The following is a 22222-nucleotide window of genomic DNA, read 5'->3' as shown; positions in this document are numbered from 1 at the left end:
CTTTGCATCTCTCACAGCCCAAGACTCATTAATCAGGGGATGTACAAATTCGACACTGTTTTCATAATGTTTCTCTCTCGGTGTGGGGGTGTGCAGATTTCTAGATCCCTTTGACAGGGCAGATTCCTTACTAATGAAAAGCAGAACAAGCACAAGACGCTGCACTAGATCAGTGTGCCATTCTCTCACCACGCACATGGCCAAAGCACGCTACATCAGACTGGACACATCACTAAGAATCACGTCTTGCTACTCCACAGGGCATCTGTGCAGGAGGACAGGCTGTCACTATCACTGTGCTGACTTAACTACCCCCAACATTGCGGCAGTGAGCACTATACTGACATCCTAAGTAGGGACTTTAGCAGAATAATGGCTCCTTGTAGCTCTTATTATCACAAAACATTCAAACACTACATTTTATTCACTTATTACCAATCAATCTATTTCTTTATCAAAGAGAGACCTGAAGTTTTCTGGTGCTCTTTATAGTGCGTTTACATGCGTAGTTATAGTAGAGCTACAGTAGATCTTTTGCTTGGTCGAGCTACAATCTTCAACTGTCTGTCCAAGAATAAATGACAGTTTTCTACTATTTTAAACTATTTTTATCAATACTTTTAAGTATTAAATGAATTATTACTATACTTATAATAAAAAATTATCTCACTTCATCCACCATGTTGGATTTATTTTTTCACATCACATTGCATTCTTGGATTGATTTCCTGGGGAAGGATACATAAAATGAGATCTTAGAATTTGGCCACAATGAGGTATCTTCAGAGGTAACGTAATTAAGGTACCTAATTTTTGGAACAGCCTTAAGGCTATAATGCCTTAAAATACTGCAACGTAAGGTTATGGAACAGACCCATATTGTTATGTGAAATGGGATTTTGGATTGGATCAGATCTCACTTTGCGTGGGGCAGCCCAGCATGATGCTGCAGAATGACGAAATTTGTGTCACTCACACTGTGCACGAGATGTACCGGCATGCGGAAAAGCAAAGTATTCTTTCACCTTAACACTGCAGCATCCATGGGTCTGACAGCGTTTCATAGTGGAAGTGAAATGGGATGTCTGTGATTCCTGTTTGTGAGGGTGTGCACTAGTATTTTTACTCAAAGTTGCCGGAAATAAACTTAAATGTGGTCAATAGATTGGGAGCAATGGGTAAGGCATTAGCTGGGTTTCCATCAAAATGTTTTGCATTTTTAATGCACGTTTCTGGAAATTCGACTTAAGAAAACGCTAAACATTGTGCGTTTCCATGAACTGTAAATTGAGGTAGGCAGGGAGCCTGCCTTTTTGTCATGGAGCAGCTGAACGACCTCAGCTTTGCTTCAGGGAGAGTTGTATTTGCTGTAATAAAGCAATTGTACATTATGTTATTAAATGCTCCCAGGAGACGTTGCAGAATAAGTGCAATAGCTCACATAATGAGGGCTCAAATGGCTATTCCCATTCGCCGACAGCCTCCATATACCTGGGAGCGCCTGCGCTCAAAACAGTTCTGGTGGATTGTGAGGACTCACTTTAACGACGATCTGTGGGTGAAGCACTTTTGACTAACCAGGGCTACATGCAGGGTTGCCAACTTTTTTGCCATGGATATACGGGACACTGGCATTTTGAGCCCTTCAATACCGAACAGGGTTCCGCCTCAAGCATTTAGCCGTTTATTCTCTTGGACAGTTGGCAATCCAAATGGGAGTGGGAAGTTGTCATTTCGGCCAAAATAGAGCCAGCTAAAATCGTCAGTTGGCAACCCTAGCTACGTTTAAAGAATTGTGTGCCATGGGTCGGGCCTTTCGTTGAGCCAGTCACGTCAAGCTCTCTCACATCTATACCACCCGACAAGAGTATTGCCATCGCACTTTAAAAAATGGTCATGACACATCCTTGTTCATGCTAATAAGCCGTTTCCATCACTTTAATGTCCATTATAACTAATGCAAAAGTCTAGAAAATCCACCTACTCCAAGCGCATTACATTTTATTCGCATATCAAGTGTTTCATTCAGGATTTCTTATACACATTTTCAAAATGCACATACCTAGTGCTAGGCATACCAACAGTACAAATTTTTGATGTCTCCTTAATCTAACACATCTGATTCAAATCATCAGCTCGTTAGTAGTGACTCCAAAGACCTGCATCAGATCAAGGAGACATTCAAAATGTGTACTGTTGATGGAACGGGGTTGGGAAACTCTGGGGTAAGTATTAGGGGGTTGAAATTGACAGGCACAGAGAGGCCAGTAATCACGGCAAGCAATGCACGTTGTACTGTTCAAATTTGTAAATCCGTCAAGAAATAATAATATCCATGTGATATATTAGTAGAACAAGAAAGACAAAACCAAGAAAACATCTCAGAGCAGCCCAGCATGCACTGATTTTTTTTACTCACAGGAAAATGAATGGATCTCTCCTTCCCCAACATGATACAGATCTACTGTTTCCATACACACACACAGACCCACAAATAGACTCACACACACTTCGCTTTCTGTTCACGTACATATGCATGTCACAGCAAAGAAGTCTACTAGAATAGTGCTGGCTTTAGCTCAGGAACACTATATTTCCTGACCGTGCTCCAATCATGTAAAGATACTGTTTTTCATAACAAATTCAGACACCAAATCTTGGTAAATTTAATAAATGCTAAGACAGAAGCACTCCAGCAACAAATCAAAGATTTACGCTATTCCCTGAGCAAGCACTGAATGTTTCCCACGCTGAACATATCAGAGATAACGTCATAAATTTTGTGCCCCCAGCATGTCAGTGTATTGATGTGCACTTTCAATCAAGAAAAAAACTGCAAGCAAGGTTACATAGTGACGCATGCCAAAACTCAACCGATGTCCTGCTATGATATTATAAAATGTGTTCATTCATATGGCAGATGCCAAATTTATTCCCAAAGGAACACTCATTTTATCAATATAAAAGCACTATACTAAAACAGTAACATTTTTTGTGATTTTAACAGAAAAGGCCTTCAAATGCTTGATTTAGTGAATCTGTGAATGAATTTGGTTAAAAAAAAAATATAGCCTACCTATGAAGGTATGTTTAAACACATCTACTCACTTTATTATTACTATGTTCCACATTTTTGAATAGTAAAGTCATTAATACTTTATAATAACACAAATGGAAGTATGGGTATTTTAGTGGCCAAAAACTGTTTAACCTATCAAAACTATCTTATTTTTTAGAATAGATTCTTCAAGTTAGCCACCCTTTGTGTAGAAAACATGAGTTATCCAACCTGGATGCTGGAAAAAAAATATTATCAAAATATTAATAACTACAGTCTTGGCCAAAACAAAATAGGTATTGTTTTAAAGCTTAGAAGCTGTACTTTACAATGCATGTAGGCATTATGACCAAAACCGAACAAGTGCTTTGAAATTTGCCGACAAATAAGAAGCGTTCCGTGTTGGTAATTTATTAATAACTTTGCACTGTACAAATTATTGTAATCAGTAAAAACATCAATGTCATCAAATAGCCAGTTGGAACAAGTTGGAAAACGTCATGGTTACTGGTGTAACCTCCGTTCCCTGATGGAGGGAACGAGACGTTGGTGTCGATGTAGTGACACTAGGGGTCACTCTTGGGAGCCCGAGACACCTCTGGTCTTTGATAAAAGGCCAATGAAAATTGGCGAGTGGTATTTGCATGCCACTCCCCCGAACATACGGGTATAAAAGGAGCTGGTATGCAACCACTCATTCAGGTTTTACGCTGAGGAGCCGATATAAGGTCCGGCCATTTCAGCGGGTAGTTCAGCGTTGTGGCAGGAGGGACCAACGTCTCGTTCCCTCCATCAGGGAACGGAGGTTACACCAGTAACCATGACGTTCCCTATCTGTCACTCACTCGACGTTGGTGTCGATGTAGTGACACTAGGGGTCCCTATACAAAACGCCACAAGGCTGAACTGTGTTACGTGAACTGGCGGTGTGTGGTGGGCAGACTTGCTGTGTGCCTCATAGCCAGCACACCAGGTCGACACGTAACCTCCCCCAACACAGTTATGAGTGTCGAACGGCCCTTTTTGGGGACAAGTCGACTACCCAGAGATAGAGACAGGCTTAACCCAGTCATGGCCTCTTTCCCCTTCTCTTTTTCCACTCCCTAAAAAAGAAGGGGATTATCCGACTGGTCCGCCAGGTCTAGTCGGGGGGTGTCCCTCCCAAGGGGAGGACACCGCGGAGACCACACCTCGCCCCAAGAGAGGGGGGGATATTTAAGTGGAAAAATACATCACATGGTCTTTCCAACCATGTGGAGAGCCTTCAAGGTAGATCCTACCCAATGGGGGAGGAGTTACTACAACATGGAGACTGAGGGGCTCTGCCCAAGGAAGACGCAGTTTGCCAGTAGGGAAACGAACTAGCGGAAGATATAGATCGCATGGGGTTAGCCTTACAGGGAACCGCCACATGCGGAGCACCTACCCCAGAACCGGGCTCTTAGTTAGCGCGTGTACTGGGCCGGCAGCGAGTCTCTCCGAAAACTCGACTGCCACAGGGCTCGGAGGAAGTCAACCAGGGAACAACTTTTGTGAACACTACTGGGAATTAACAGCGCACGTCTTCAGCTCAAAAGGAGGTGGAAGGCGCTATGTGCAAGCAATACACCCAGCCGGCTATCCCGGGCTTATCCGCTTGTGTTGCGTGCCACTACCTGGGACCAAACCGGTTCCACCCGGAGGTTGTAGAACCTTGCAAAGGTGTTGGGTGTTGCCCAGCCCGCTGCTCTGCAATGTCTGTTAGAGAGGCACCTCTGGCCAGGGCCCAAGAAGCCGCTACACCACGGGTAGAATTGGCTCGTAGCCCTACCGGGGGCGGCATGTTTTGGGCGAGACATGCCATAGTTATGGCGTCAATGAGCCAGTGGGCGATCCTCTGCTTGGAGACAGCGCTTCCTTTCCGCTGTGCACCAAAGCAGACAAAGAGCTGCTCAGAGATTCTAAAGCTCTGCGTGCGATCCAAATAGATGCTTAAAGCACGCACCGGACACAGCAATGACAGGGCTAGGTCTGCCTCCTCCTGGGGCAGCGCTTGCAGGTTCACCACCTGGTCTCTAAAAGGAGTGGTGGGAACCTTGGGCACATAGCCCGGTCGGGGGTCTCAGGATCATGTGAGAATAGCCCGGACCGAACTCCAGGCACGTTTCGCTGACAGAGAACGCTTGCAGGTCACCTACCCTCTTGATGGAAGTGAGCGCAGTCAGGAGGGCAGTCTTCAAGGAGAGTGCCTTAAGCCCGGCTGACTGCAAAACTCAAAGGGGGCTCTCTGTAGACCCTGAAAAACTACAGAGGTCTGATGAGGGAACAAGGCGTGACCTGGAGGGATTCAGCCTCCTGGCGCCTCTTAGGAACCTGATGATCAGATCATGCTTCCCTAAGGACTCACCGTCAACTGCGTCATGGTGTGCTGCTATGGCAGCAACGTACACCTTCAAGGTGGAAGGGGACAGCCTCCCTTCCAACCTCTCTTGCAGGAAGGAAAGCACTGATCTGACTGCGCACCTCTGGAGGTCTTCCTGATGGGAAGAACACCACTTAGCGAACAGACACCACTTAAAGGCATACAGGTGCCTCATAGAGGGAGCCCTAGCCTGAGTGAACGTGTCTACCACCGCAGGTGGGAGACAGCTTAGGTCTTCCGCGTCCCGTCCAGGGGCCAGACATGGAGATTCCAGAGGTCTGGGCGCGGGTGCCGGATGGTGCCCCTTCTCTGAGAAAGAAGGGCCTTTCTCAGGGGAATTTGCCCGGGGGGAGCTGTCACGAGGAGCGTGAGGTCCGAGCACCACGTCTGGGCGGGCCAGTAGGGTGCTTACCAGGATGACCTTCTCCTCGTCCTCCCTGACCTTGCACAGGGTCTGTGCAAGCAGGCTCACTGGGGAAAACGCATATTTGCGAATGCCAGGGGACCAGCTGTGTGCCAGCGCGTCTATGCCGAGGAAGGCCTCGGTGAGGGCGTACCAGAGCGGGCAGTGGGAGGATTCTTGGGAGGCGAACAGGTGCACCTGTGCCTGACTGAATCGACTCCAAATCATCTGGACCACCTGAAGGTGGAGTCTCCACTCTCCCTTGAGGGTAACCTGTTGTTACGGCGCGTCCGCCGAAGTGTTGAGGTTGCCCGGGATGTGAGTGGCTTGCAGCGACTTGGTGCTGCTAACTCCGTTGGAGGAGACGGCAGGCGAGTTATGACATACAGCGGGAGCGCAGACCGCCTTGGCGGTTGACATATGCTACCGCTGCCGTGCTGTCTGTCCGAACTAGCACGTGCTTGCCCTGGATCAACGGCCGGAACCTCCGCAGGGCGAGCAGAATTGCCAGTAACTCGAGGCAGTTGATGTGCGAACGCAGCTGCGGACCCGTCTAGAGGCCGGCGGCTGCGTGCCCGTTGCCAACAGCGCCCCAGCCCATTTTGGAGGCGTCTGTCGTGACCACGACGCGCCTGGAGACCAGTTCTAGCGGAACACCTGCTCGTGGAAACGAGAGGTCGGTCCAAGGGCTGAAAAGACGGTGACAGACCGACGTAATGGCCACGCGGTGTGTCCCATGGCGCCATGCCTGTCTCGGGACTCGAGTCTGGAGCCAGTGCTTAAGCGCCCTCATATGCATCAACCTGAGCGGGGTGGCCACCGCCGAGGACGCCATATGCCCCAGGAGCCTCTGAAAATGTTTCAGTGGAACCGCTGTTTTCTGTTTGAATGCCTTCAAACAGGCCAGCACCGACTGGGCGCGCTCGTTCGTAAGGTGCGCCGTCAAGGAGACTGAGTCCAACTCCAAACCGAGAAAAGAGATGCTCTGAACCGGGAGGAGCTTGCTCTTTTCCCAGCTGACCCAAAGCCCTAGTCGGCTGAGGTGTGAGAGCACCAGGTCCCTGTGTGCGCATAACCCGTCTCGAGAGTGAGCTAGGATTAGCCAGTCGTCGAGATAGTTGAGAATGCGAATGCCCACCTCCCTCAACGGGGCAAGGGCAGCCTCTGCGATCTTCGTAAAGATGCAAGGAGACAGGGACAGGCTGAAAGGGAGGACTTGTACCGATACGCCTGACCCTCGAACGCAAACCGCAGGAAGGGTCTGTGTCGAGGAAGGATCGAGACGTGAAAGTACGCATCCTTCGGGTCTACCACCGCGAACCAATCTTGATGCCGGACGCTCGCTAGAATGCGTCTTTGCGTCAGCATCTTGAACGGGAGTCTGTGTAAGGCCTGGTTCAGTACTCGCAGGTCCAAGATTGGCCGCAACCCACCGTCTTTTTTCGGTACAATGAAGTAGGGGCTGTAATACCCCTTCTTCATCTCGGCTGGAGGGACGGGTTCTATCGCGTCCTTCCGTAGGAGGGTAGCGATCTCCGCGCAAGGTAGCAGCGTTTCCATCTTTCACCAAGGTGAAGTGGACACCGCTGGACCTGGGCGGATGCCCAGCGAAGTGAATCGTGCAGCCGAGTCGGACGGTCCGGACCAGCCCTCGCGACGGACTGGAAAGCGCAAGCCATGCACCCGAGTTCCGCGCAAGGGGGACCAAAGGGACAACGTCATCGGATGTACCGGCGGGTGGGGCCTCGCGGCGGGGCGGAGCTTGAGGTGCCACACCACATCGTGGCCGTGCTGAGTCCGAGGAAATTGAAGCACTTACCTGGCTCCTTGTGACCACCCCCGGAACAGCCTGGGACAGGGGAGGAAGAGGCCTGTCCTCATGACCCGTGGAGACTGTCACATCGGGGGCGGATTTGTGCCACAGCTGGGCGCTCAGGGCGGGAGACCGCCGCTGGAGCGCCAACCTGCCAAATGGAGTGGTGGACGGTGGTCGTGATGCCAGCCGTACACACCGAATATGTGACCCAGGGAACAAGGAAACCACTCTTGCGGAGCTCTTGAGTACTGCAGCCACTTGGGCATGCAGCGCAATTAAATGCAAAAGGTAACAAAAAGAAGATCTGCTTACCAGCTCCAGAGCAGCGGGTTTCGTTGTCCCTGGGTCGCCCGTCTCAGGGGCGCTTCGAAGACCTCCGTGGGTTCTTCGGTGCCGGCTGTGAGACGGGTGGCGTCGGCTTCCTGTGGTGGGCTCCACGCCGGGGCCGGGCCGGAGGGGCGGGCTGCGGCGGAGCCGGTGCAGTTACCGCAGGGGGACGCCCTCGGCGATGAGTAGATGGGGGATCTTGAGCCACGCCGGGGCAGGACAAGCCGGCTAGCATCCATCTACTGCTCTACCATCGAGAACTGCTGGGCAAAGTCCTCGACAGTGTCGCCGAATAGGCCCGCCTGGAAAATGGGGGCAGCAAGGAATCGTGTCCTTTCGGCCTCACCCATCTCGACCAGGTTGAGCCAAAGGTGGCGCTCCTGGACCACTAGTGTGGCCATCGTCCGCCCGGGAGACCGCGCCGTGACCTCCGTCGCTCGGAGAGCGAGGTCGGTCGCCGAGCGCAGTTCCTGCATCAATCCCGGGGCGGAACTACCCTCGTGCAGTTCCTTTAGCGCCTTGGCGGACTTGCAGGAGAGCCATGGCGTGCAGGGCGGAGGCGGCTTGTCCAGCAGCGCCGCAGGCTTTGACCGTCAGAGACGACGTAAACCTACAGGCCTTGGAAGGGGGCTTTGGGCACCCATGCCAGGTGGCGGCGCTCTGCGGGCATAGGTGCACCGCGAGTGCCTTTATCCACCAGGGGATTGCCGAATAACCCTTGGCCGCCCCACCATCGAGGGTAGTGAGAGTGGGGAAGCTGAAAAGATCGGGACCGGGCAGTAAAAGGTGCCTCCCGCGACCTTGTCAGCTCTTCATGCACTTCCGGGAAGAAAGGAACGGGGCGGGGCGTGGCTTTGAGCGGCGCCGCGAGCCCAGGAACCAATCACAGAGCCGCGAGGGTTCAGGGAAGAGCGGTGAAATCCACTCTAACCGACGCTCGCGGCTGTCCGGGAAAGCATGTCGTCATCTCCGCGTCAGCCTGTGACTGGGCGATCGACCCCGAAGGGAGAAGCCCAGCCGAGGCTTCCGACTGGACGAGCCCGCTCTCCGATGCTGCGCTCGAGAGCTCATCACTTTCGCGGGCTCCGAATAAGAGGTCGAACTCGCCGTGAGACGAGCCGGCGGACTCACCCGGAAGCCCGATCGGGGCAGACGAGCGTGCTGGGGAATGGGAGGTCCGCGGGGGGATACCCGGCGGAGGCGGTCCCATTGGGGTCCCCAAATCGTCCCCAGTGCTAGCCGCGCTGGCCTCAAACCCGTGGGTAAAAGGACCGAGGCGGGAGCCTCTGGGGTGGCTCGCTTCCTTACGAAGGCGAGCCGTGACCGCAACGTTGCCATGGACACATTTTCGCAATGAGAATGTGACCATCCACGAACGCTGTCTCCGCGTGAGCAGTGCCCAGACACGAAAGAAAAATGCTCTTTCAGAAAATATACTCTCTAGTTTTTCTGCCGAAGCGCCCAGGGGCGTTCTCTGCAGTGCACCAGTGCAGAGGAGGGAGAAGCCGCTGAAATGCGCCGTCAGATCCAGCAGGTGAATGAACAGTAGTATTCAGCTCAATGAGCATGACCGTTCGGCTCCGAAGAGAAAATCTGAATGAGTGGTTGCATACCAGCTCCTTTTATACCCGTATGTTCGGGGGAGTGGCATGCAAATACCACTCGCCAATTTTCATTGGCCTTTTATCAAAGACCAGAGGTGTCTCGGGCTCCCAAGAGTGACCCCTAGTGTCACTACATCGACACCAACGTCGAGTGAGTGACAGATAGGGAACTCTCAAAGAGAAGAATACAACTAGCTTATTTGTTTTACTCGCAGACAAAAACATAGCGAGTAATAGCAAAGTATATGTCTTTTACATACATGTTACATGTATACAGGTGTTGTTATATGCCACATTTTTACTTATAACTTTACGAAAATAAACAGTACATAACATATCACAAACCATTACTTAGAGAAGGTGATTATCTTTAAAACCAGCCCACACACAATGTAATCGGATGCAGAGATCACTAGATAATCCACACAAAGCACAATGTGCACACAGCACATAATGTGCTATCTGGCTAAAAACAAGTTAGCTATCCTCGATCAGATGACTTCATTGTAAATTATGTAGTACGTTGTCCAGCATCATGGAACACTAAACTAATGCTATTAAGATTCAGATCGCTGCAACCAGAGGTGGAAGTCATCCAAATGTGGGCAGAGGATCGTTCACTCTAATTACATATGGCTACCAGGAGATGGCGCCAACTACATGACACAGACTCAATGATGGCTCAAATGACACAGAATGGAACTGAATGAGATCTCGTTGCTCATGCCTGCATGCTTTGGAAAGAAAGCATACCTTTTGTCCTTGTATTTGCATATGTAATTAGTTCTTATGTACAATTATTATGTTTTTTGTTTGGAGAGGCTTTTGGACACTTGCAGACATTTTAGGACACTTGGAGACATTTTAGGACACTACTCTAAATAATTTTTGCAATGCTATATCTTTTGATAGCTTTGTCTTATCAACACAAAAAATTTGTGGCATGATTGGGCACAAAACAAAAGCCATTTTTCGCAGCTACCTTATTTACACCCTGATATATAAAATGTAAAATCAGGAAAAAATAGAAAAAAAAGTTAAGGCTGAGTTAAGGTTTCTTAGGCAGAGAGCCTCAGAATTTATAATAATCTATAACATAAAAAAATTTAAAAGTTTGTTTAAAATGATACAAAACACTTCACCCTCCTTGTTTTTTTTTTTTTTATTTTTTTATTTTTTTTAGTTATAAGCCTTTAATTTTAGGTATGCCACTGAAACAGGAAATCTTTAAAAACACCTTAAAGGTTTTGGGGGCCTGGGTAGCTCAGCGAGTATTGATGCTGACTACCACCCCTGGAGTCGTGATTTCGAATCTAGGGCATGCTGAGTGACTTCAGCCAGGTCTCCTAAGCAACCAAATTGGCCTGGTTGCTAGGGAGGGTAGAGTCACATGGGGTAAACTCCTCGTGGTCATGATAATGTGTGGTTCTCGCTCTCAGTGGGGCGCGTGGTGAGATGTGCATGGATGCCACGGAGAATAGCGTGGAGCCTCCACACGCGCTATGTCTCCACGGTAATGCGCTCAACAAGCCATGTGATAAGATGTGCCGATTGATGGTCTCAGACGCGGAGGCAACTGAGATTTGTCCTTCGCCACCCAGATTACTCGAAAAATTAACTCTTAAATTGAGTCCCAAAGCTATTTCATATGTTAGCAAGGCCTTGAAATGAAGTACAAAGGAGAAACTGCCAGAATAGTTTGCCAAATTCACAGTCATATAATTATATACAATATATTACCAGTACGAAATACATGATGAACAGTTAACAGATGGTTTATCATTGCGTGCTAACGCATATGGGGAGTGTCCTTCCACACGACCTAGTTGAAATCTCTCTACAATAGCAATATTCTAATATTGGCTCTGGTGTTGAGCCCCTTTTAGGTGCGAAGATGTCTGCTATAAAAGCAGGTGCACAAACACCATTCCTCAGAATTTTCTTCCTTCAAGACAGATCTCCACTCATCTGCAGTGTTCCGGCGAACATCACTCCGCCTCGCCACTTGACGCTTTGCTGGTGAACGGGCCTCTTCAGCATCTTGATTACCCACATCGCTTCGGCAGGAGTTGTGTATCCTTATAAAGCAACTGTATATTGTATGTGTGTATATATATATGTGTGTGTGTGTGTGTGTGTGTGTGTGTGTGTGTGTTATATATAAAAGAGTCACTTACGTGTTCGCGTCTTTTTAAAGATGTCATTCCATAAGTGTTCCTTGTGCGAGAGACACATCCCACCGTAAGATCAGCATGGGAACTGCATTCTCTGTCTGGGCCAAGCCCATGCAGAGTCAGCTCTCATGGAGACAGACTGAGGGCATGAGTCTCAATACGCTGCGCTCTTGAATCGCCCATGATTCAGCCTCAACAGGCCATTGGCAAGTCAATGATCAACCTGGTGTTTCTGAATTGTCACATCTGGCTGACCCTCATGGAAATGTGTGACGTGGGAAAAGCCACACTATTGATGCTCCGGCCTTTTCGGAGGCTCTGTGAATAGAATTGCTGAGCTCTACGTCATGACTCAGCATCACAGGCTATGAGACATTTTATGCCAAAACGGAGCAGTACCAGTGCCCGGCTAAAAAGCCCACACCAGCTGCCTCATGCAGAGCCACTGGTAAAGCCATGCAAGCCGTGGCCCAAACGAAGGCAGCCGCCCCAGCGCAAGTCCTGCGCCGACGGGAAAACCCGTTTATTATTTGTAAAAAATAATACAGCGCTCGCACGAGACGCTCACACTTTTTCAATAAAGGGCTTTCACACTTCAAACCCACATATTTTGAGCAACCAATTCCCAATGGTGAGTGGCGCATTATATCTTGTAATGAAATACAAAGATTGCAAAAAGTTTACAGCACTCGTTGCACATGCAACACACTTTTTCAATAAAGAGCTTTCTCTTTTCAAAGCCTCACATTATGCACTACCGCTTCACAATGCACGGCGAGCTCTTACTGTCATTCTGACTGGGTGCTAAAAAAACGATCGAACATGATTATACAATCCAATTTGCATGTCGGACAACCCGTTTCAACGGTTCCATGTGTTACGAGCCAAAATACACAATCTTCTCACAAAGAACGCGATAGAGGTTGTTTCATATTAATTAATAAGCCTGCTGTCCCACTGCGCGAATGCGTGGCAAGTTTTCATGGGCGTGTCAGAACTGGTCGAGCACAATCTGTGGTCCGACCACACAATATGCTGGGGTTGCATGCACAGACTGTGACACACACACAGCGGGATTTACAGCCGTTTTTTTCCTCATTCTGGAGAAGTTCTAGTTCTGAGACGCTTGAATCGCAAGCTCGCAACGCACCCATTCAAAATGTTAACTCAGAAACAGATCTTATCACACATCCATCCTTGGGACTGATTTGCATCAATAGATCTGAAGGACACGTACTTCATATATCAATTTCACCTCATTACAGGCGGCTTTTTAGATTCACGTTCGATGGAACTGCATATCAAGTCCTTCATTTCAGTCTGTCTCTGGCTCCCCGCACGTTCATGAAATGTATATCAATGCAGCGCTTGCCCCACTGAAAATAAATGGTGTGTGTTTTCAATTGCCTCAACGACTGGTTATTACTAGTTAATCAGAGGCACTACTGAGTGAACACAGAGACTTGCTGTTTTGCCATATGGAAAATCTGGTCTAATGTCAACTGGGTGAAAAGCACACTTTTCCCCAGCCAGTAAATCTCTTTTTAGGAGTTCATGTGTGCGCACCTCATGAATGAGTGCCACATTACCACTGAAGTCATTTCATTTTCATGTGCATCGCAGTAACTCACCACTGTCTGGCTGCTCTAGCACCATGGACAGCGCCAGCTTTCTACCAACAAGGTGTTATGCTGGGTCAAATTTCAGAAAGAAAGTGCTGACCACAGATGCATCCAACACAGGTTGGGGCACGGTGTGTAATGGACGCCCGACTTTCGACACCTGGAAACAGGTGCGAAACGGCCATGACATGTCAACTGCCTAGAGCTACTGGCTGTCTTTCTAGCTTTGAGAGCTTTTCATTCAAATATTGTTAATTACCACATTCTGATTCTTTCAGACAACACAACAGCAGTGGCGTATATATGTCGCCATGTCGCACTGGCCCCAGCGAAATGCAAGTATGCCCTTCCCCCGGTGCGCCTCCTTCATTCTTTCATCAGCAAAGTCCAAGTGGACATGGAAACAGTTCTATTAATTGTGTTGAAATGGCCCAATCAGTCCTGGCTGACCCTCATGGAAATGTGTGACGTGGGAAAAGCCACACTATTGATGCTCCGGCCTTTTCGGAGGCTCTGTGAATAGAATTGCTGAGCTCTACGTCATGACTCAGCATCACAGGCTATGAGACATTTTATGCCAAAACGGAGCAGTATCAGTGCCCGACTAAAAAGCCCACACCAGCTGCCTCATGTAGAGCCGCTGGTTGGAGATGGCAGAAATACTGGATGGGCTTCCATGGGAAATACCACTGAAGAAAGATCTTCTCTCTCAAACACAAGGCACGGTTTGGCATCCCCAGCCAGAGCTGCGAAGTCTACACTTGTGGCCTTTGAACGGAGCACACTAAACGTGCCAGAACTGCTGCATTCAGTCATGAACACCATTTTACAGGTCATAGCTCTGTCCACGAGATGCCTCTATGCGCTAAAATTGAACGTGTTCACTGATTGGTGTCTTTCACATGGCAAAGACCCAGTTAACTGACCCATAAATGAAATTCTCATATTTCTTCAAGAGCGATTAGATGCTGGACTCACTCCGTCAATGCTCAAAGTTCATGTGGCGACTATAACTGCTTATCACGCACCTGAAGCCTGCAACGCTATAGGCAAACATGATTTCATCATAAAGTTCCTTAGAGAAGCAAGACGATTTAATCCACCTCGGCCAGCTATGGTCCCGACTTGGGACCTAAATTTGGTCCTAAATGCGAGCCTTTGAACTCTGTTGATTTGCGCACTCTCTCCATTAAGACCCGTAAAATGGGTCGTACATGCATGGGACATACATGCACTATCAATTGACAATTCATGTCTGGAGTTTGGCCCTGGTCTTTCAAAAGCCACTGTCAAACCCAGAAAAGGCTATGTGCCTAAGGTTCTAACCACACCCTTCAGAGCGCCGGTTCACCTTCAAGCTTTCTTCCCTCCTCCATTTAATTCGGATGAGGAACAATCCTTAATTTGTCATGACCTGTGTGGGCGCTACACGGATACATTGAGTGCACCCACCAGTTCAGTCTGTCTGATCAGCTCTTTGTATGATATGGAGGATGCACAAAAGGAATGTCTGTCTCCATGCAAAGACTTTCTCACTGGATCGTTGATGCGATTGCCCTGGCTTACGAGTCGCAGGGTAAGATTTGCCCAATTGGTGTTAAAGCACACTCAACTAGAGGCATGGCCTCCTCATGGGCATGGACAAATGGTGTGTCTTTACAAGACATATGTTTGCAGCAGGATGGTCTTTTCAAAACATATTTGCAAGGTTTTACAATCTAGATGTAACATCTCTCTCTTCACAAGTCCTCGCTGTTTAGAGTGCTTGCTATTTCATTTGCCAAACATATACTTATGCCCCTCCCCTTAAAGGAATAGTTCACCCAAAAATGAACATTTGCTGATAATTTACTCACCCTCAGGTCATCCAAGATGTATCTGAGTTTTTTTCTTCATCAAAACAGAATTTAAGACTTTTAGGATTTCATTTCAAGCCTCCTCCTCTAAACAATACAAGTGAATGTACTCCATTTTTTGATGGTCCAAAATGCATATTTAGGATACATCAAAACAATCCACACGACTCCAGTTGACAAATAAAGTTCATCTAAACACAAAGATTGGATATTTTGAGAAACAAAACAATACTTTTTGACTACAAATGTTTGCTTCCGCACATCTCTGTGACGTGCGCTCATGAGTGGAATGACGTAAGCTCGTTGGTAAGGTCACGCGTCACGTGGAGGAGGAGGTAGGAAGCGTGTCATTTTGTACATTCACTTGCATTGTTTAAAGGAGGAGGCCTGAAATGAAATCCTACAAATCTTAAATTCTGTTTTGATGAAGAAAGAAACTCAGATACATCTTGGATGGCCTGAGGGTGAGTAAATTATCAACAAATTTTCATTTTTGGGTGAACTACTCCTTTAAGTACGGGCACCCCATCATTTTACACAACCGCATGCATTCAGGCAGTTGTAATTTATCATAAAGTTACAAGCACTTTCATTATAAATAAACTCCCTTCCTGACTGGGTTTGTGAAGGGGTTAACTCATACTATATGACTATAGTTCACATATTCATTCTGAGTGCTCCCCTCCTCCTCACTTGCGGCATACTCATGTTGGTCGCCATCCCGCGGGACTGCGGCATCATGTTTCCTCTCTGGAAGTTTATGTCATGTAGTGCCGCATGAGGGGATTCTGTTCCCCATATGCGTTAGCACACAATGTCAAGTGTACTGAGTCGTAAGGGAACGTCTCGGTTACGTACATAACCTTGTTTCCCTGAGACGAAAGGGAACGAGACATTGCGAACGCTGGCCACTCTCAAGATTCAGAGTTCTTCTGATGTGTGAGTGATGCGTTCCTTGTCCCTCAGTCAGAAAATTCTGAGGAATGGTGTTAGTGCACCTGCTTTTATAGCAGACAGCTTTGTGCCTAAAAAGGCAGGGCTCAAACACCATAGCCAATATTAGAATATTGGCATTATTGTAGAGAGGTTTCAACTAGGTCATGTGGAAGGACACTCCCCATATGCGTTAGCACGCAAGGTCTCATTCCCTTCATCTCAGGGAACTGAGGTTATGTACGTAACCGAAATGTTTTTAGTGACAGCACACAAATACATCACAAGGTGAGCAGGTGAAAGATATATTATGTACACTAGGGATTTACATACTTTTTGTAAACTTAACATCCTTCCTTGCCTGATATTTTAATAATTTCCTCCCTGACCAGACATGATGTCTACATCCGCAACCAGTGAGATGCCTGAAAGCAGCTGGGTATGGCACACCATGTGCAGTGCCAGGAATTAAAGTGTCAGGCTGTAGACATTGGCAGTGGTGTAGTTCAGACCCTCTGAGCCATAACGATGGCTTAAAGCAATAAGAACAAGGGCGTAGAGAGGCAGCATATCCTGTTTCACATAACTTTTAAAGCCCTTGCCAAATAAATACTATTGATAACTACTGTGGATGTGTCTTTGCCAGTCTAGAGAGGCTTTTCTGGCAGTGTAAAGAATGTCTTGATAACAGCAGAAGCCCTAGCCCTTGCCTTCACTTTTGTAAGTTTTTTCCAACGATCTGCAACATGGGATGACAGTCTGACAGTCACAGAGATCAAAACCAGCTGCCTAACAATCTGCCTATAATCACAACACGTACCATAACTCTTGTAATATAACACATAAACAAAACAAAGGCCTTTATATTTTAAACAACAATGCCTGGCTGAGAAAAGTTGTTTTCCTCAATCTAAAATACTGTTTAAATAGTAAGCAGGTAAATGTCACAAAACCTGTCAAAAGCATGTCTGTGTCATAATTCAAAAGAAGGAAATAAGACACTCTACCTTGCATAAAGAAAAAGGAACCTATTTTATGACCAGTAGGATGTTTTTTCATTGTAACATTCTTTTCATAATAATTAAGCAAATTTTCACCAGTTTTTCTTACAGTAAAGCAAAAATAAAATAATTTAAATAATAATAATAATAATCAAATTCTCATTATTGAAATGCAGAAAAATTATAATATATTGTTTAAATTGTAAAGTATTTATACATCATGGTAATATTTGTTGTCCTGCCTTTAATATATACTTATTTAAATATTAATAATAATAATAATAAAAACATAGCATTACAGCCATATTTTTACTGTAATGTGGTGAGCTTAATTGTCATTAAAATAATGTCATAATGCATTTTCTTTACTTAATATTTATTTTATTTTTTTATGATTTTAGGGTGAAATGGACATTAATGCTTTTAGGTGAGATTCACCCAGGCAACAGATAATGACCCTCTAAACCTTTTGATGTAGATTGTTTTGTGACAAACACACACAGCATTTAATCTCAGATAACAATCAGGGTGCTCTAAATTAACATCTTAAAATGGTCATACATTACACACACCACTAGCCAAGTGTGAGATCTGATATAACCTATGGAGAATAAACTACAAGGATTTGTAAATAAATAAATAAATAAGCTGAATACAGAGACTTTTCAGACAATGCGTCTATCTCCAAAAGTAAAGGACACTCCGATATGCTGTAATTGTTTTTTTTTTTTTTTTTTTTTTTTAAAGAAAAGAAAAAAGATACTAGGATACTATAGTTACTTCAGCTGGGATAAATTTGTGTCTGCCTCCATTCAATATAAATATCACCTTTGTAAGTGAAAACACAACACTCTCACAGCCAGACAAACAGCAGAAACTAAATTCATAAGGACAGATAATAAAGACAAGCCAGCTCAATAACTGCAAAACAGAAATGAATAAGACGACAAATCAGGGTTACCTACAAATGCTGAAGAAGATATGTAAAGTTTGAAGGTGATGGAAAATAGTGAATAATAAAGTTTACAAAAAAGTGTGTAAAACCGCAAAGAGTGTAAAACAGCACAGTACTCAAGCCATTATCAAGAGCTCTAGTTCCTCAAACGAGACACTGTGGGCTCAAACTTGCACTGAAGTTTTCAAAGCAGAATTGTAAGTCACGTACCATTGACTGCGTGAAGAGCGCTTTAGCAATGACGTCCATAAAGAAATAGCCTAGCGCTTCTGAAAAAAAGATGTCCTAGTGTTTTTGAATCTTCAGGGAAGTTCAAGCAAAACCGAGTCGCCGTCTCCCTGCTCCTCTCTGAAGCAGTACTAACACTAACTCCAATTGCTGTAATGCACGCGTTTAATGAACGGAGCCGCTACACATCTCTGCGTCCATCCTCCTGGAACTGACTGCTGCAAACTGCGTTGAATCCCGCTGTTCGCTGGACCCTGCCCCCATCCGACCGTACTGGACCGCCGCTGGCAGGAGCGCAAGAGTAGCATGCCTCTCATTCGGGTCCCGACCGCTGATCTGGAGAGACAAGCTTTAAGTCTATGGAGGGTGGCATGTACGGGGGCCTCACGACAGACGACAGGTTCAAGCTCATGAAGCAACTTGAACTGTCTCTGATCGTATTTTGTGGTGGATGTCAAACCAAAACTGGCTGAGTTATATGTATTCATACTATATTGACCACAAATGTATAGTATAGTTTTTAAATGAATATATAATAACTGAACTTATTGGGAGCCAGCTTTTGTCCTCGTGCACTGATGGCACAGTGAATTTGGCAACAGTAGGTCCAAAGTTCTGCTGCTGAAATCGGTATGTGCTTAGCAAAATTCGAACTACTTCCAACAGTGGCTGAAGCTGGAAGTGTTGTTGAATGTATGGGCACATGTGAGCTCCAGTTTCTGGCTGAAATGTCCACAGAGTGGCGCCAAAAGCAAGGTGTATTTTAAGTGGTAAATTATGTAATACAGTCAACAGCAATGCATATTTTAATTAACTCTACCCCTTATCCCAAACCCTGATACCAGTTTTGGTACTTCACTGACGGAGAGGGTTCAGGATATATAGTAATAATATATTTACCTTTTTTTTATGCATTTCAGTTAGTTTTCCACTCAAAGTTAAGTTAAAAAATAAAGTGTTGAGTTCCCTCAACACTCAGTATGAGTTGTAATAAATTGAGAAAATAAATACAGCAAGAAATAACTCCATCTCCATCCATATAAACAACCCCATGTTACTGATTGCTTTCTGTAACACAGTCTGTGATAAGTCCTCTGGCCAGGAAGTGTCTTTGAAATATGACACATATTTGCTTGAGTTAAAGGAACTAAATGGGTATAGAGGGTGAGACACACAGCAGTGTATTTGTTGTATTCATGAATGTACAATATGGTCTTATCCAGTGACTCTGCTGGATTTGTCTCTACAGTCAGACAAATGATTGTATATACACTGGTGAGACAAAACATTATGACCACCTGCCCGATATGCTGTTGGTCCTCCGCGTGCCTCCCAAAACAGTGCCGACCCGTCGAGGGATGGACTCTAAAACACCCCTGATGTTGTCCTGTGTTATCTGGCACCAAGACATTAGCAGCAGATCCATCAAGTCCTGTAAGTTGTGAGGTGGAGCCACGGTGGATCAGACTTGTTGGTCAGCACATCCCATAGATGCTCAATCGGATTAAGATCTGGGGAATTTGGAAGCTAGGGCAACACCTTGAACATCATGTTCCTCAAACCATTCGTGAACAATGTATGCAGTGTGGCAGGGCGGATTATCCTGCTGAAAGAGACCACTGATATTAGGGAATATCATTGCCATGAAGTGGTGTACCTGGTCTGCAACGATGTTTAGGTAGGTGGCATGTGTCAAATTGACGTCCACATGAATGGCCGGACCCAGGGTTTCCCAGCTGAACATTGCCCAGAGCATCATACTCCCTCCACCAGCTTGTTGTCTTCCCACAGTGCATCCTAGTGCCATTACTTCCCAGGTAAATGGCGCACACGTACACGGCTGTCCATGTGATGTAAAAGAATCATACCAGGTGACCATCTTCTACTGCTCCAAGGTCCAGTACCGACGCTCACGTGCTGTGCCCATTGTAGGCACTTTCGATGGTGGACAGGGTCATCATGGGCACTCTGAAAGGTTTGCGGCTATGCAGCCCCATACACAGCAGATTGCAATGCACTGTGTGTTGTGACACATTCCTCCTGTAACCATCATTGAAATTTTCTGTGACTTGTGCACACAATAAACCTTCTGTCGCTTCGGACCAGATGGGATAGCCTTCGTTGCCCTCACGCATCAGTGACCCTTGAGTGTCCAACACCCTGTCACCAGTTTGTGGTTTGTCCCTCCCCGGACCGCTGTCAGTAGGTACTCACCACTGCTGACCGGGAGCACCCCAAAGCCTTGCTGTTTCAGAGATGCTCTGACCCAGTCATCTGGCCATATCAATTTGGCCCTTGTCAAAGTCACTCACTCCTTCCTATTTGTCTTGCAATCAACACGCTAACTACGAGAAATGTCCGCTTACCATTTAATCTGACCAGACCTTGACATGTGGCCTTGTTAGGAGATGATCAGCATTATTCACTTCACCTGTGAGTGGTCATTATGTTTGGGCTCATCAGTGTAAATTGAGATATACAGTAGCATAAAAAAGTCAGTGGGGGGGACAAACGGGGGTCTCAGTAGGACAACAAAAGTGTCTCGTCATTCATAATTTATAGACTTCAATAATAATGCTAAACAAACCATGACCAAAACCCAACTAGGACAGCAGATCAAATGACATGTAAGCACAGTAAAAACTCTCTGTCCAACGTTTTAAAACATTTAGATGCTTTAATGAACATAAATACAGCCGTAGATCAACCCTGACTTTGAAACATGCATTCTTAAATTGGATATACTTAAACTATAGGATCTTAAAATATGTGCATTGTTTGATATTTCTTACTTATTTTTTATAAATCATAACTGGCTGTAAATTTAACTACATTAAATTAAAAAAAAAAAAAATCACCTTAGAGACCATTTTAAATATAATATTTTTATTTTTATTTGAATACCCACCAAGTTCATATTCATTTTGTGTAGAGATTCAACAGTTAATTGTGTTGAGTTTTAGTTGTTGAGGCTCTAATTTATCAGAGTCCTAATCTAAGGATTTTTTACTTGTTTTTCCCATCATAACCTCATTAGACTAATCCTGGACCACATTGTTAAGTGGCAGAATGATGCTCTGTGTAGGGAGAATTAGAGCAGATGGTCAAGGCCCCTCATGTATTTCAATGAATATACTGTATCTCTGTTTATGGTCTGAATATGCATTAATGAAAAATGAAAAAAGACTTACTATTTGAAGTTGTGTAAAGTGCAATTGCAGGTCTGGTACAGAGCCAGGACCTATAAACAAAAATAAAGGCTCTTATATGAGTTCATTAAACTAAAACGTCATGTGGCTTAATTAGACATTCAGTTACAGAGCAGCGTAGCCAGCCTGAAGGGATTCTTTTGCATAATTCAAAACTTGTTAAATCAGCAGAGCTCACTACAGCATAAACATTCTCAAATGTACTGTACACCCTTGTACTGTACGACCTCTCATACACAGCTCACCCCTTTGTCCAGCAGCTTCTTCATAATGGACAAAGACATGAAACTACAGGCCAATAACAGTCTATTTTTTTTACCCCAGCTTTCTGGATGTTTGATGCTTTGTTAATTGTTTCTTCGTTCATTTATTATTAAAGAAAATATGAGTTCGAAGTTAAACAATGATTTCACACATTAAGAATTCCAGAATAATTGAATCTACCCGTATTTACTGTATATATCCTGGCCTTTCTTGGACATAAGAAACTGTTGAGTTATTTGTATTTAGACTATTTTTACCACAAAGTGAATTTATAATAACTGAATTTATAAGGAGCTGGCTTATCCCCTTGTGATTGGGAAAATCGCATTGGATGCGGTCTGTTAAAAGAGGATGACCATCATTGTGAATTA

At 45.7% G+C, this 22222-nt stretch overlaps 1 protein-coding gene across 1 annotated transcript in view; it reads right to left on the bottom strand.

Annotated features, from left to right (window-relative positions):
• LOC127412478 (leucine zipper putative tumor suppressor 2 homolog) overlaps positions 1 to 18678 on the bottom strand; it is a 112272-nt gene extending 93594 nt beyond the window's left edge. Inside the window, exon 1 of the mRNA XM_051648870.1 lies at positions 18361 to 18678. The gene's annotated coding sequence lies outside the window, so the exon portion shown is untranslated. The remainder of the gene's footprint in view (positions 1 to 18360) is intronic.
• Between the last annotated feature and the right edge of the window lie 3544 nt (positions 18679 to 22222).

This window comes from Myxocyprinus asiaticus, chromosome 21, assembly GCF_019703515.2.
Source record: "Myxocyprinus asiaticus isolate MX2 ecotype Aquarium Trade chromosome 21, UBuf_Myxa_2, whole genome shotgun sequence".
NCBI classification, from domain to species: Eukaryota; Metazoa; Chordata; class Actinopteri; order Cypriniformes; family Catostomidae; genus Myxocyprinus; species Myxocyprinus asiaticus.
This window is presented reverse-complemented; position numbering and strand designations above follow the sequence as displayed.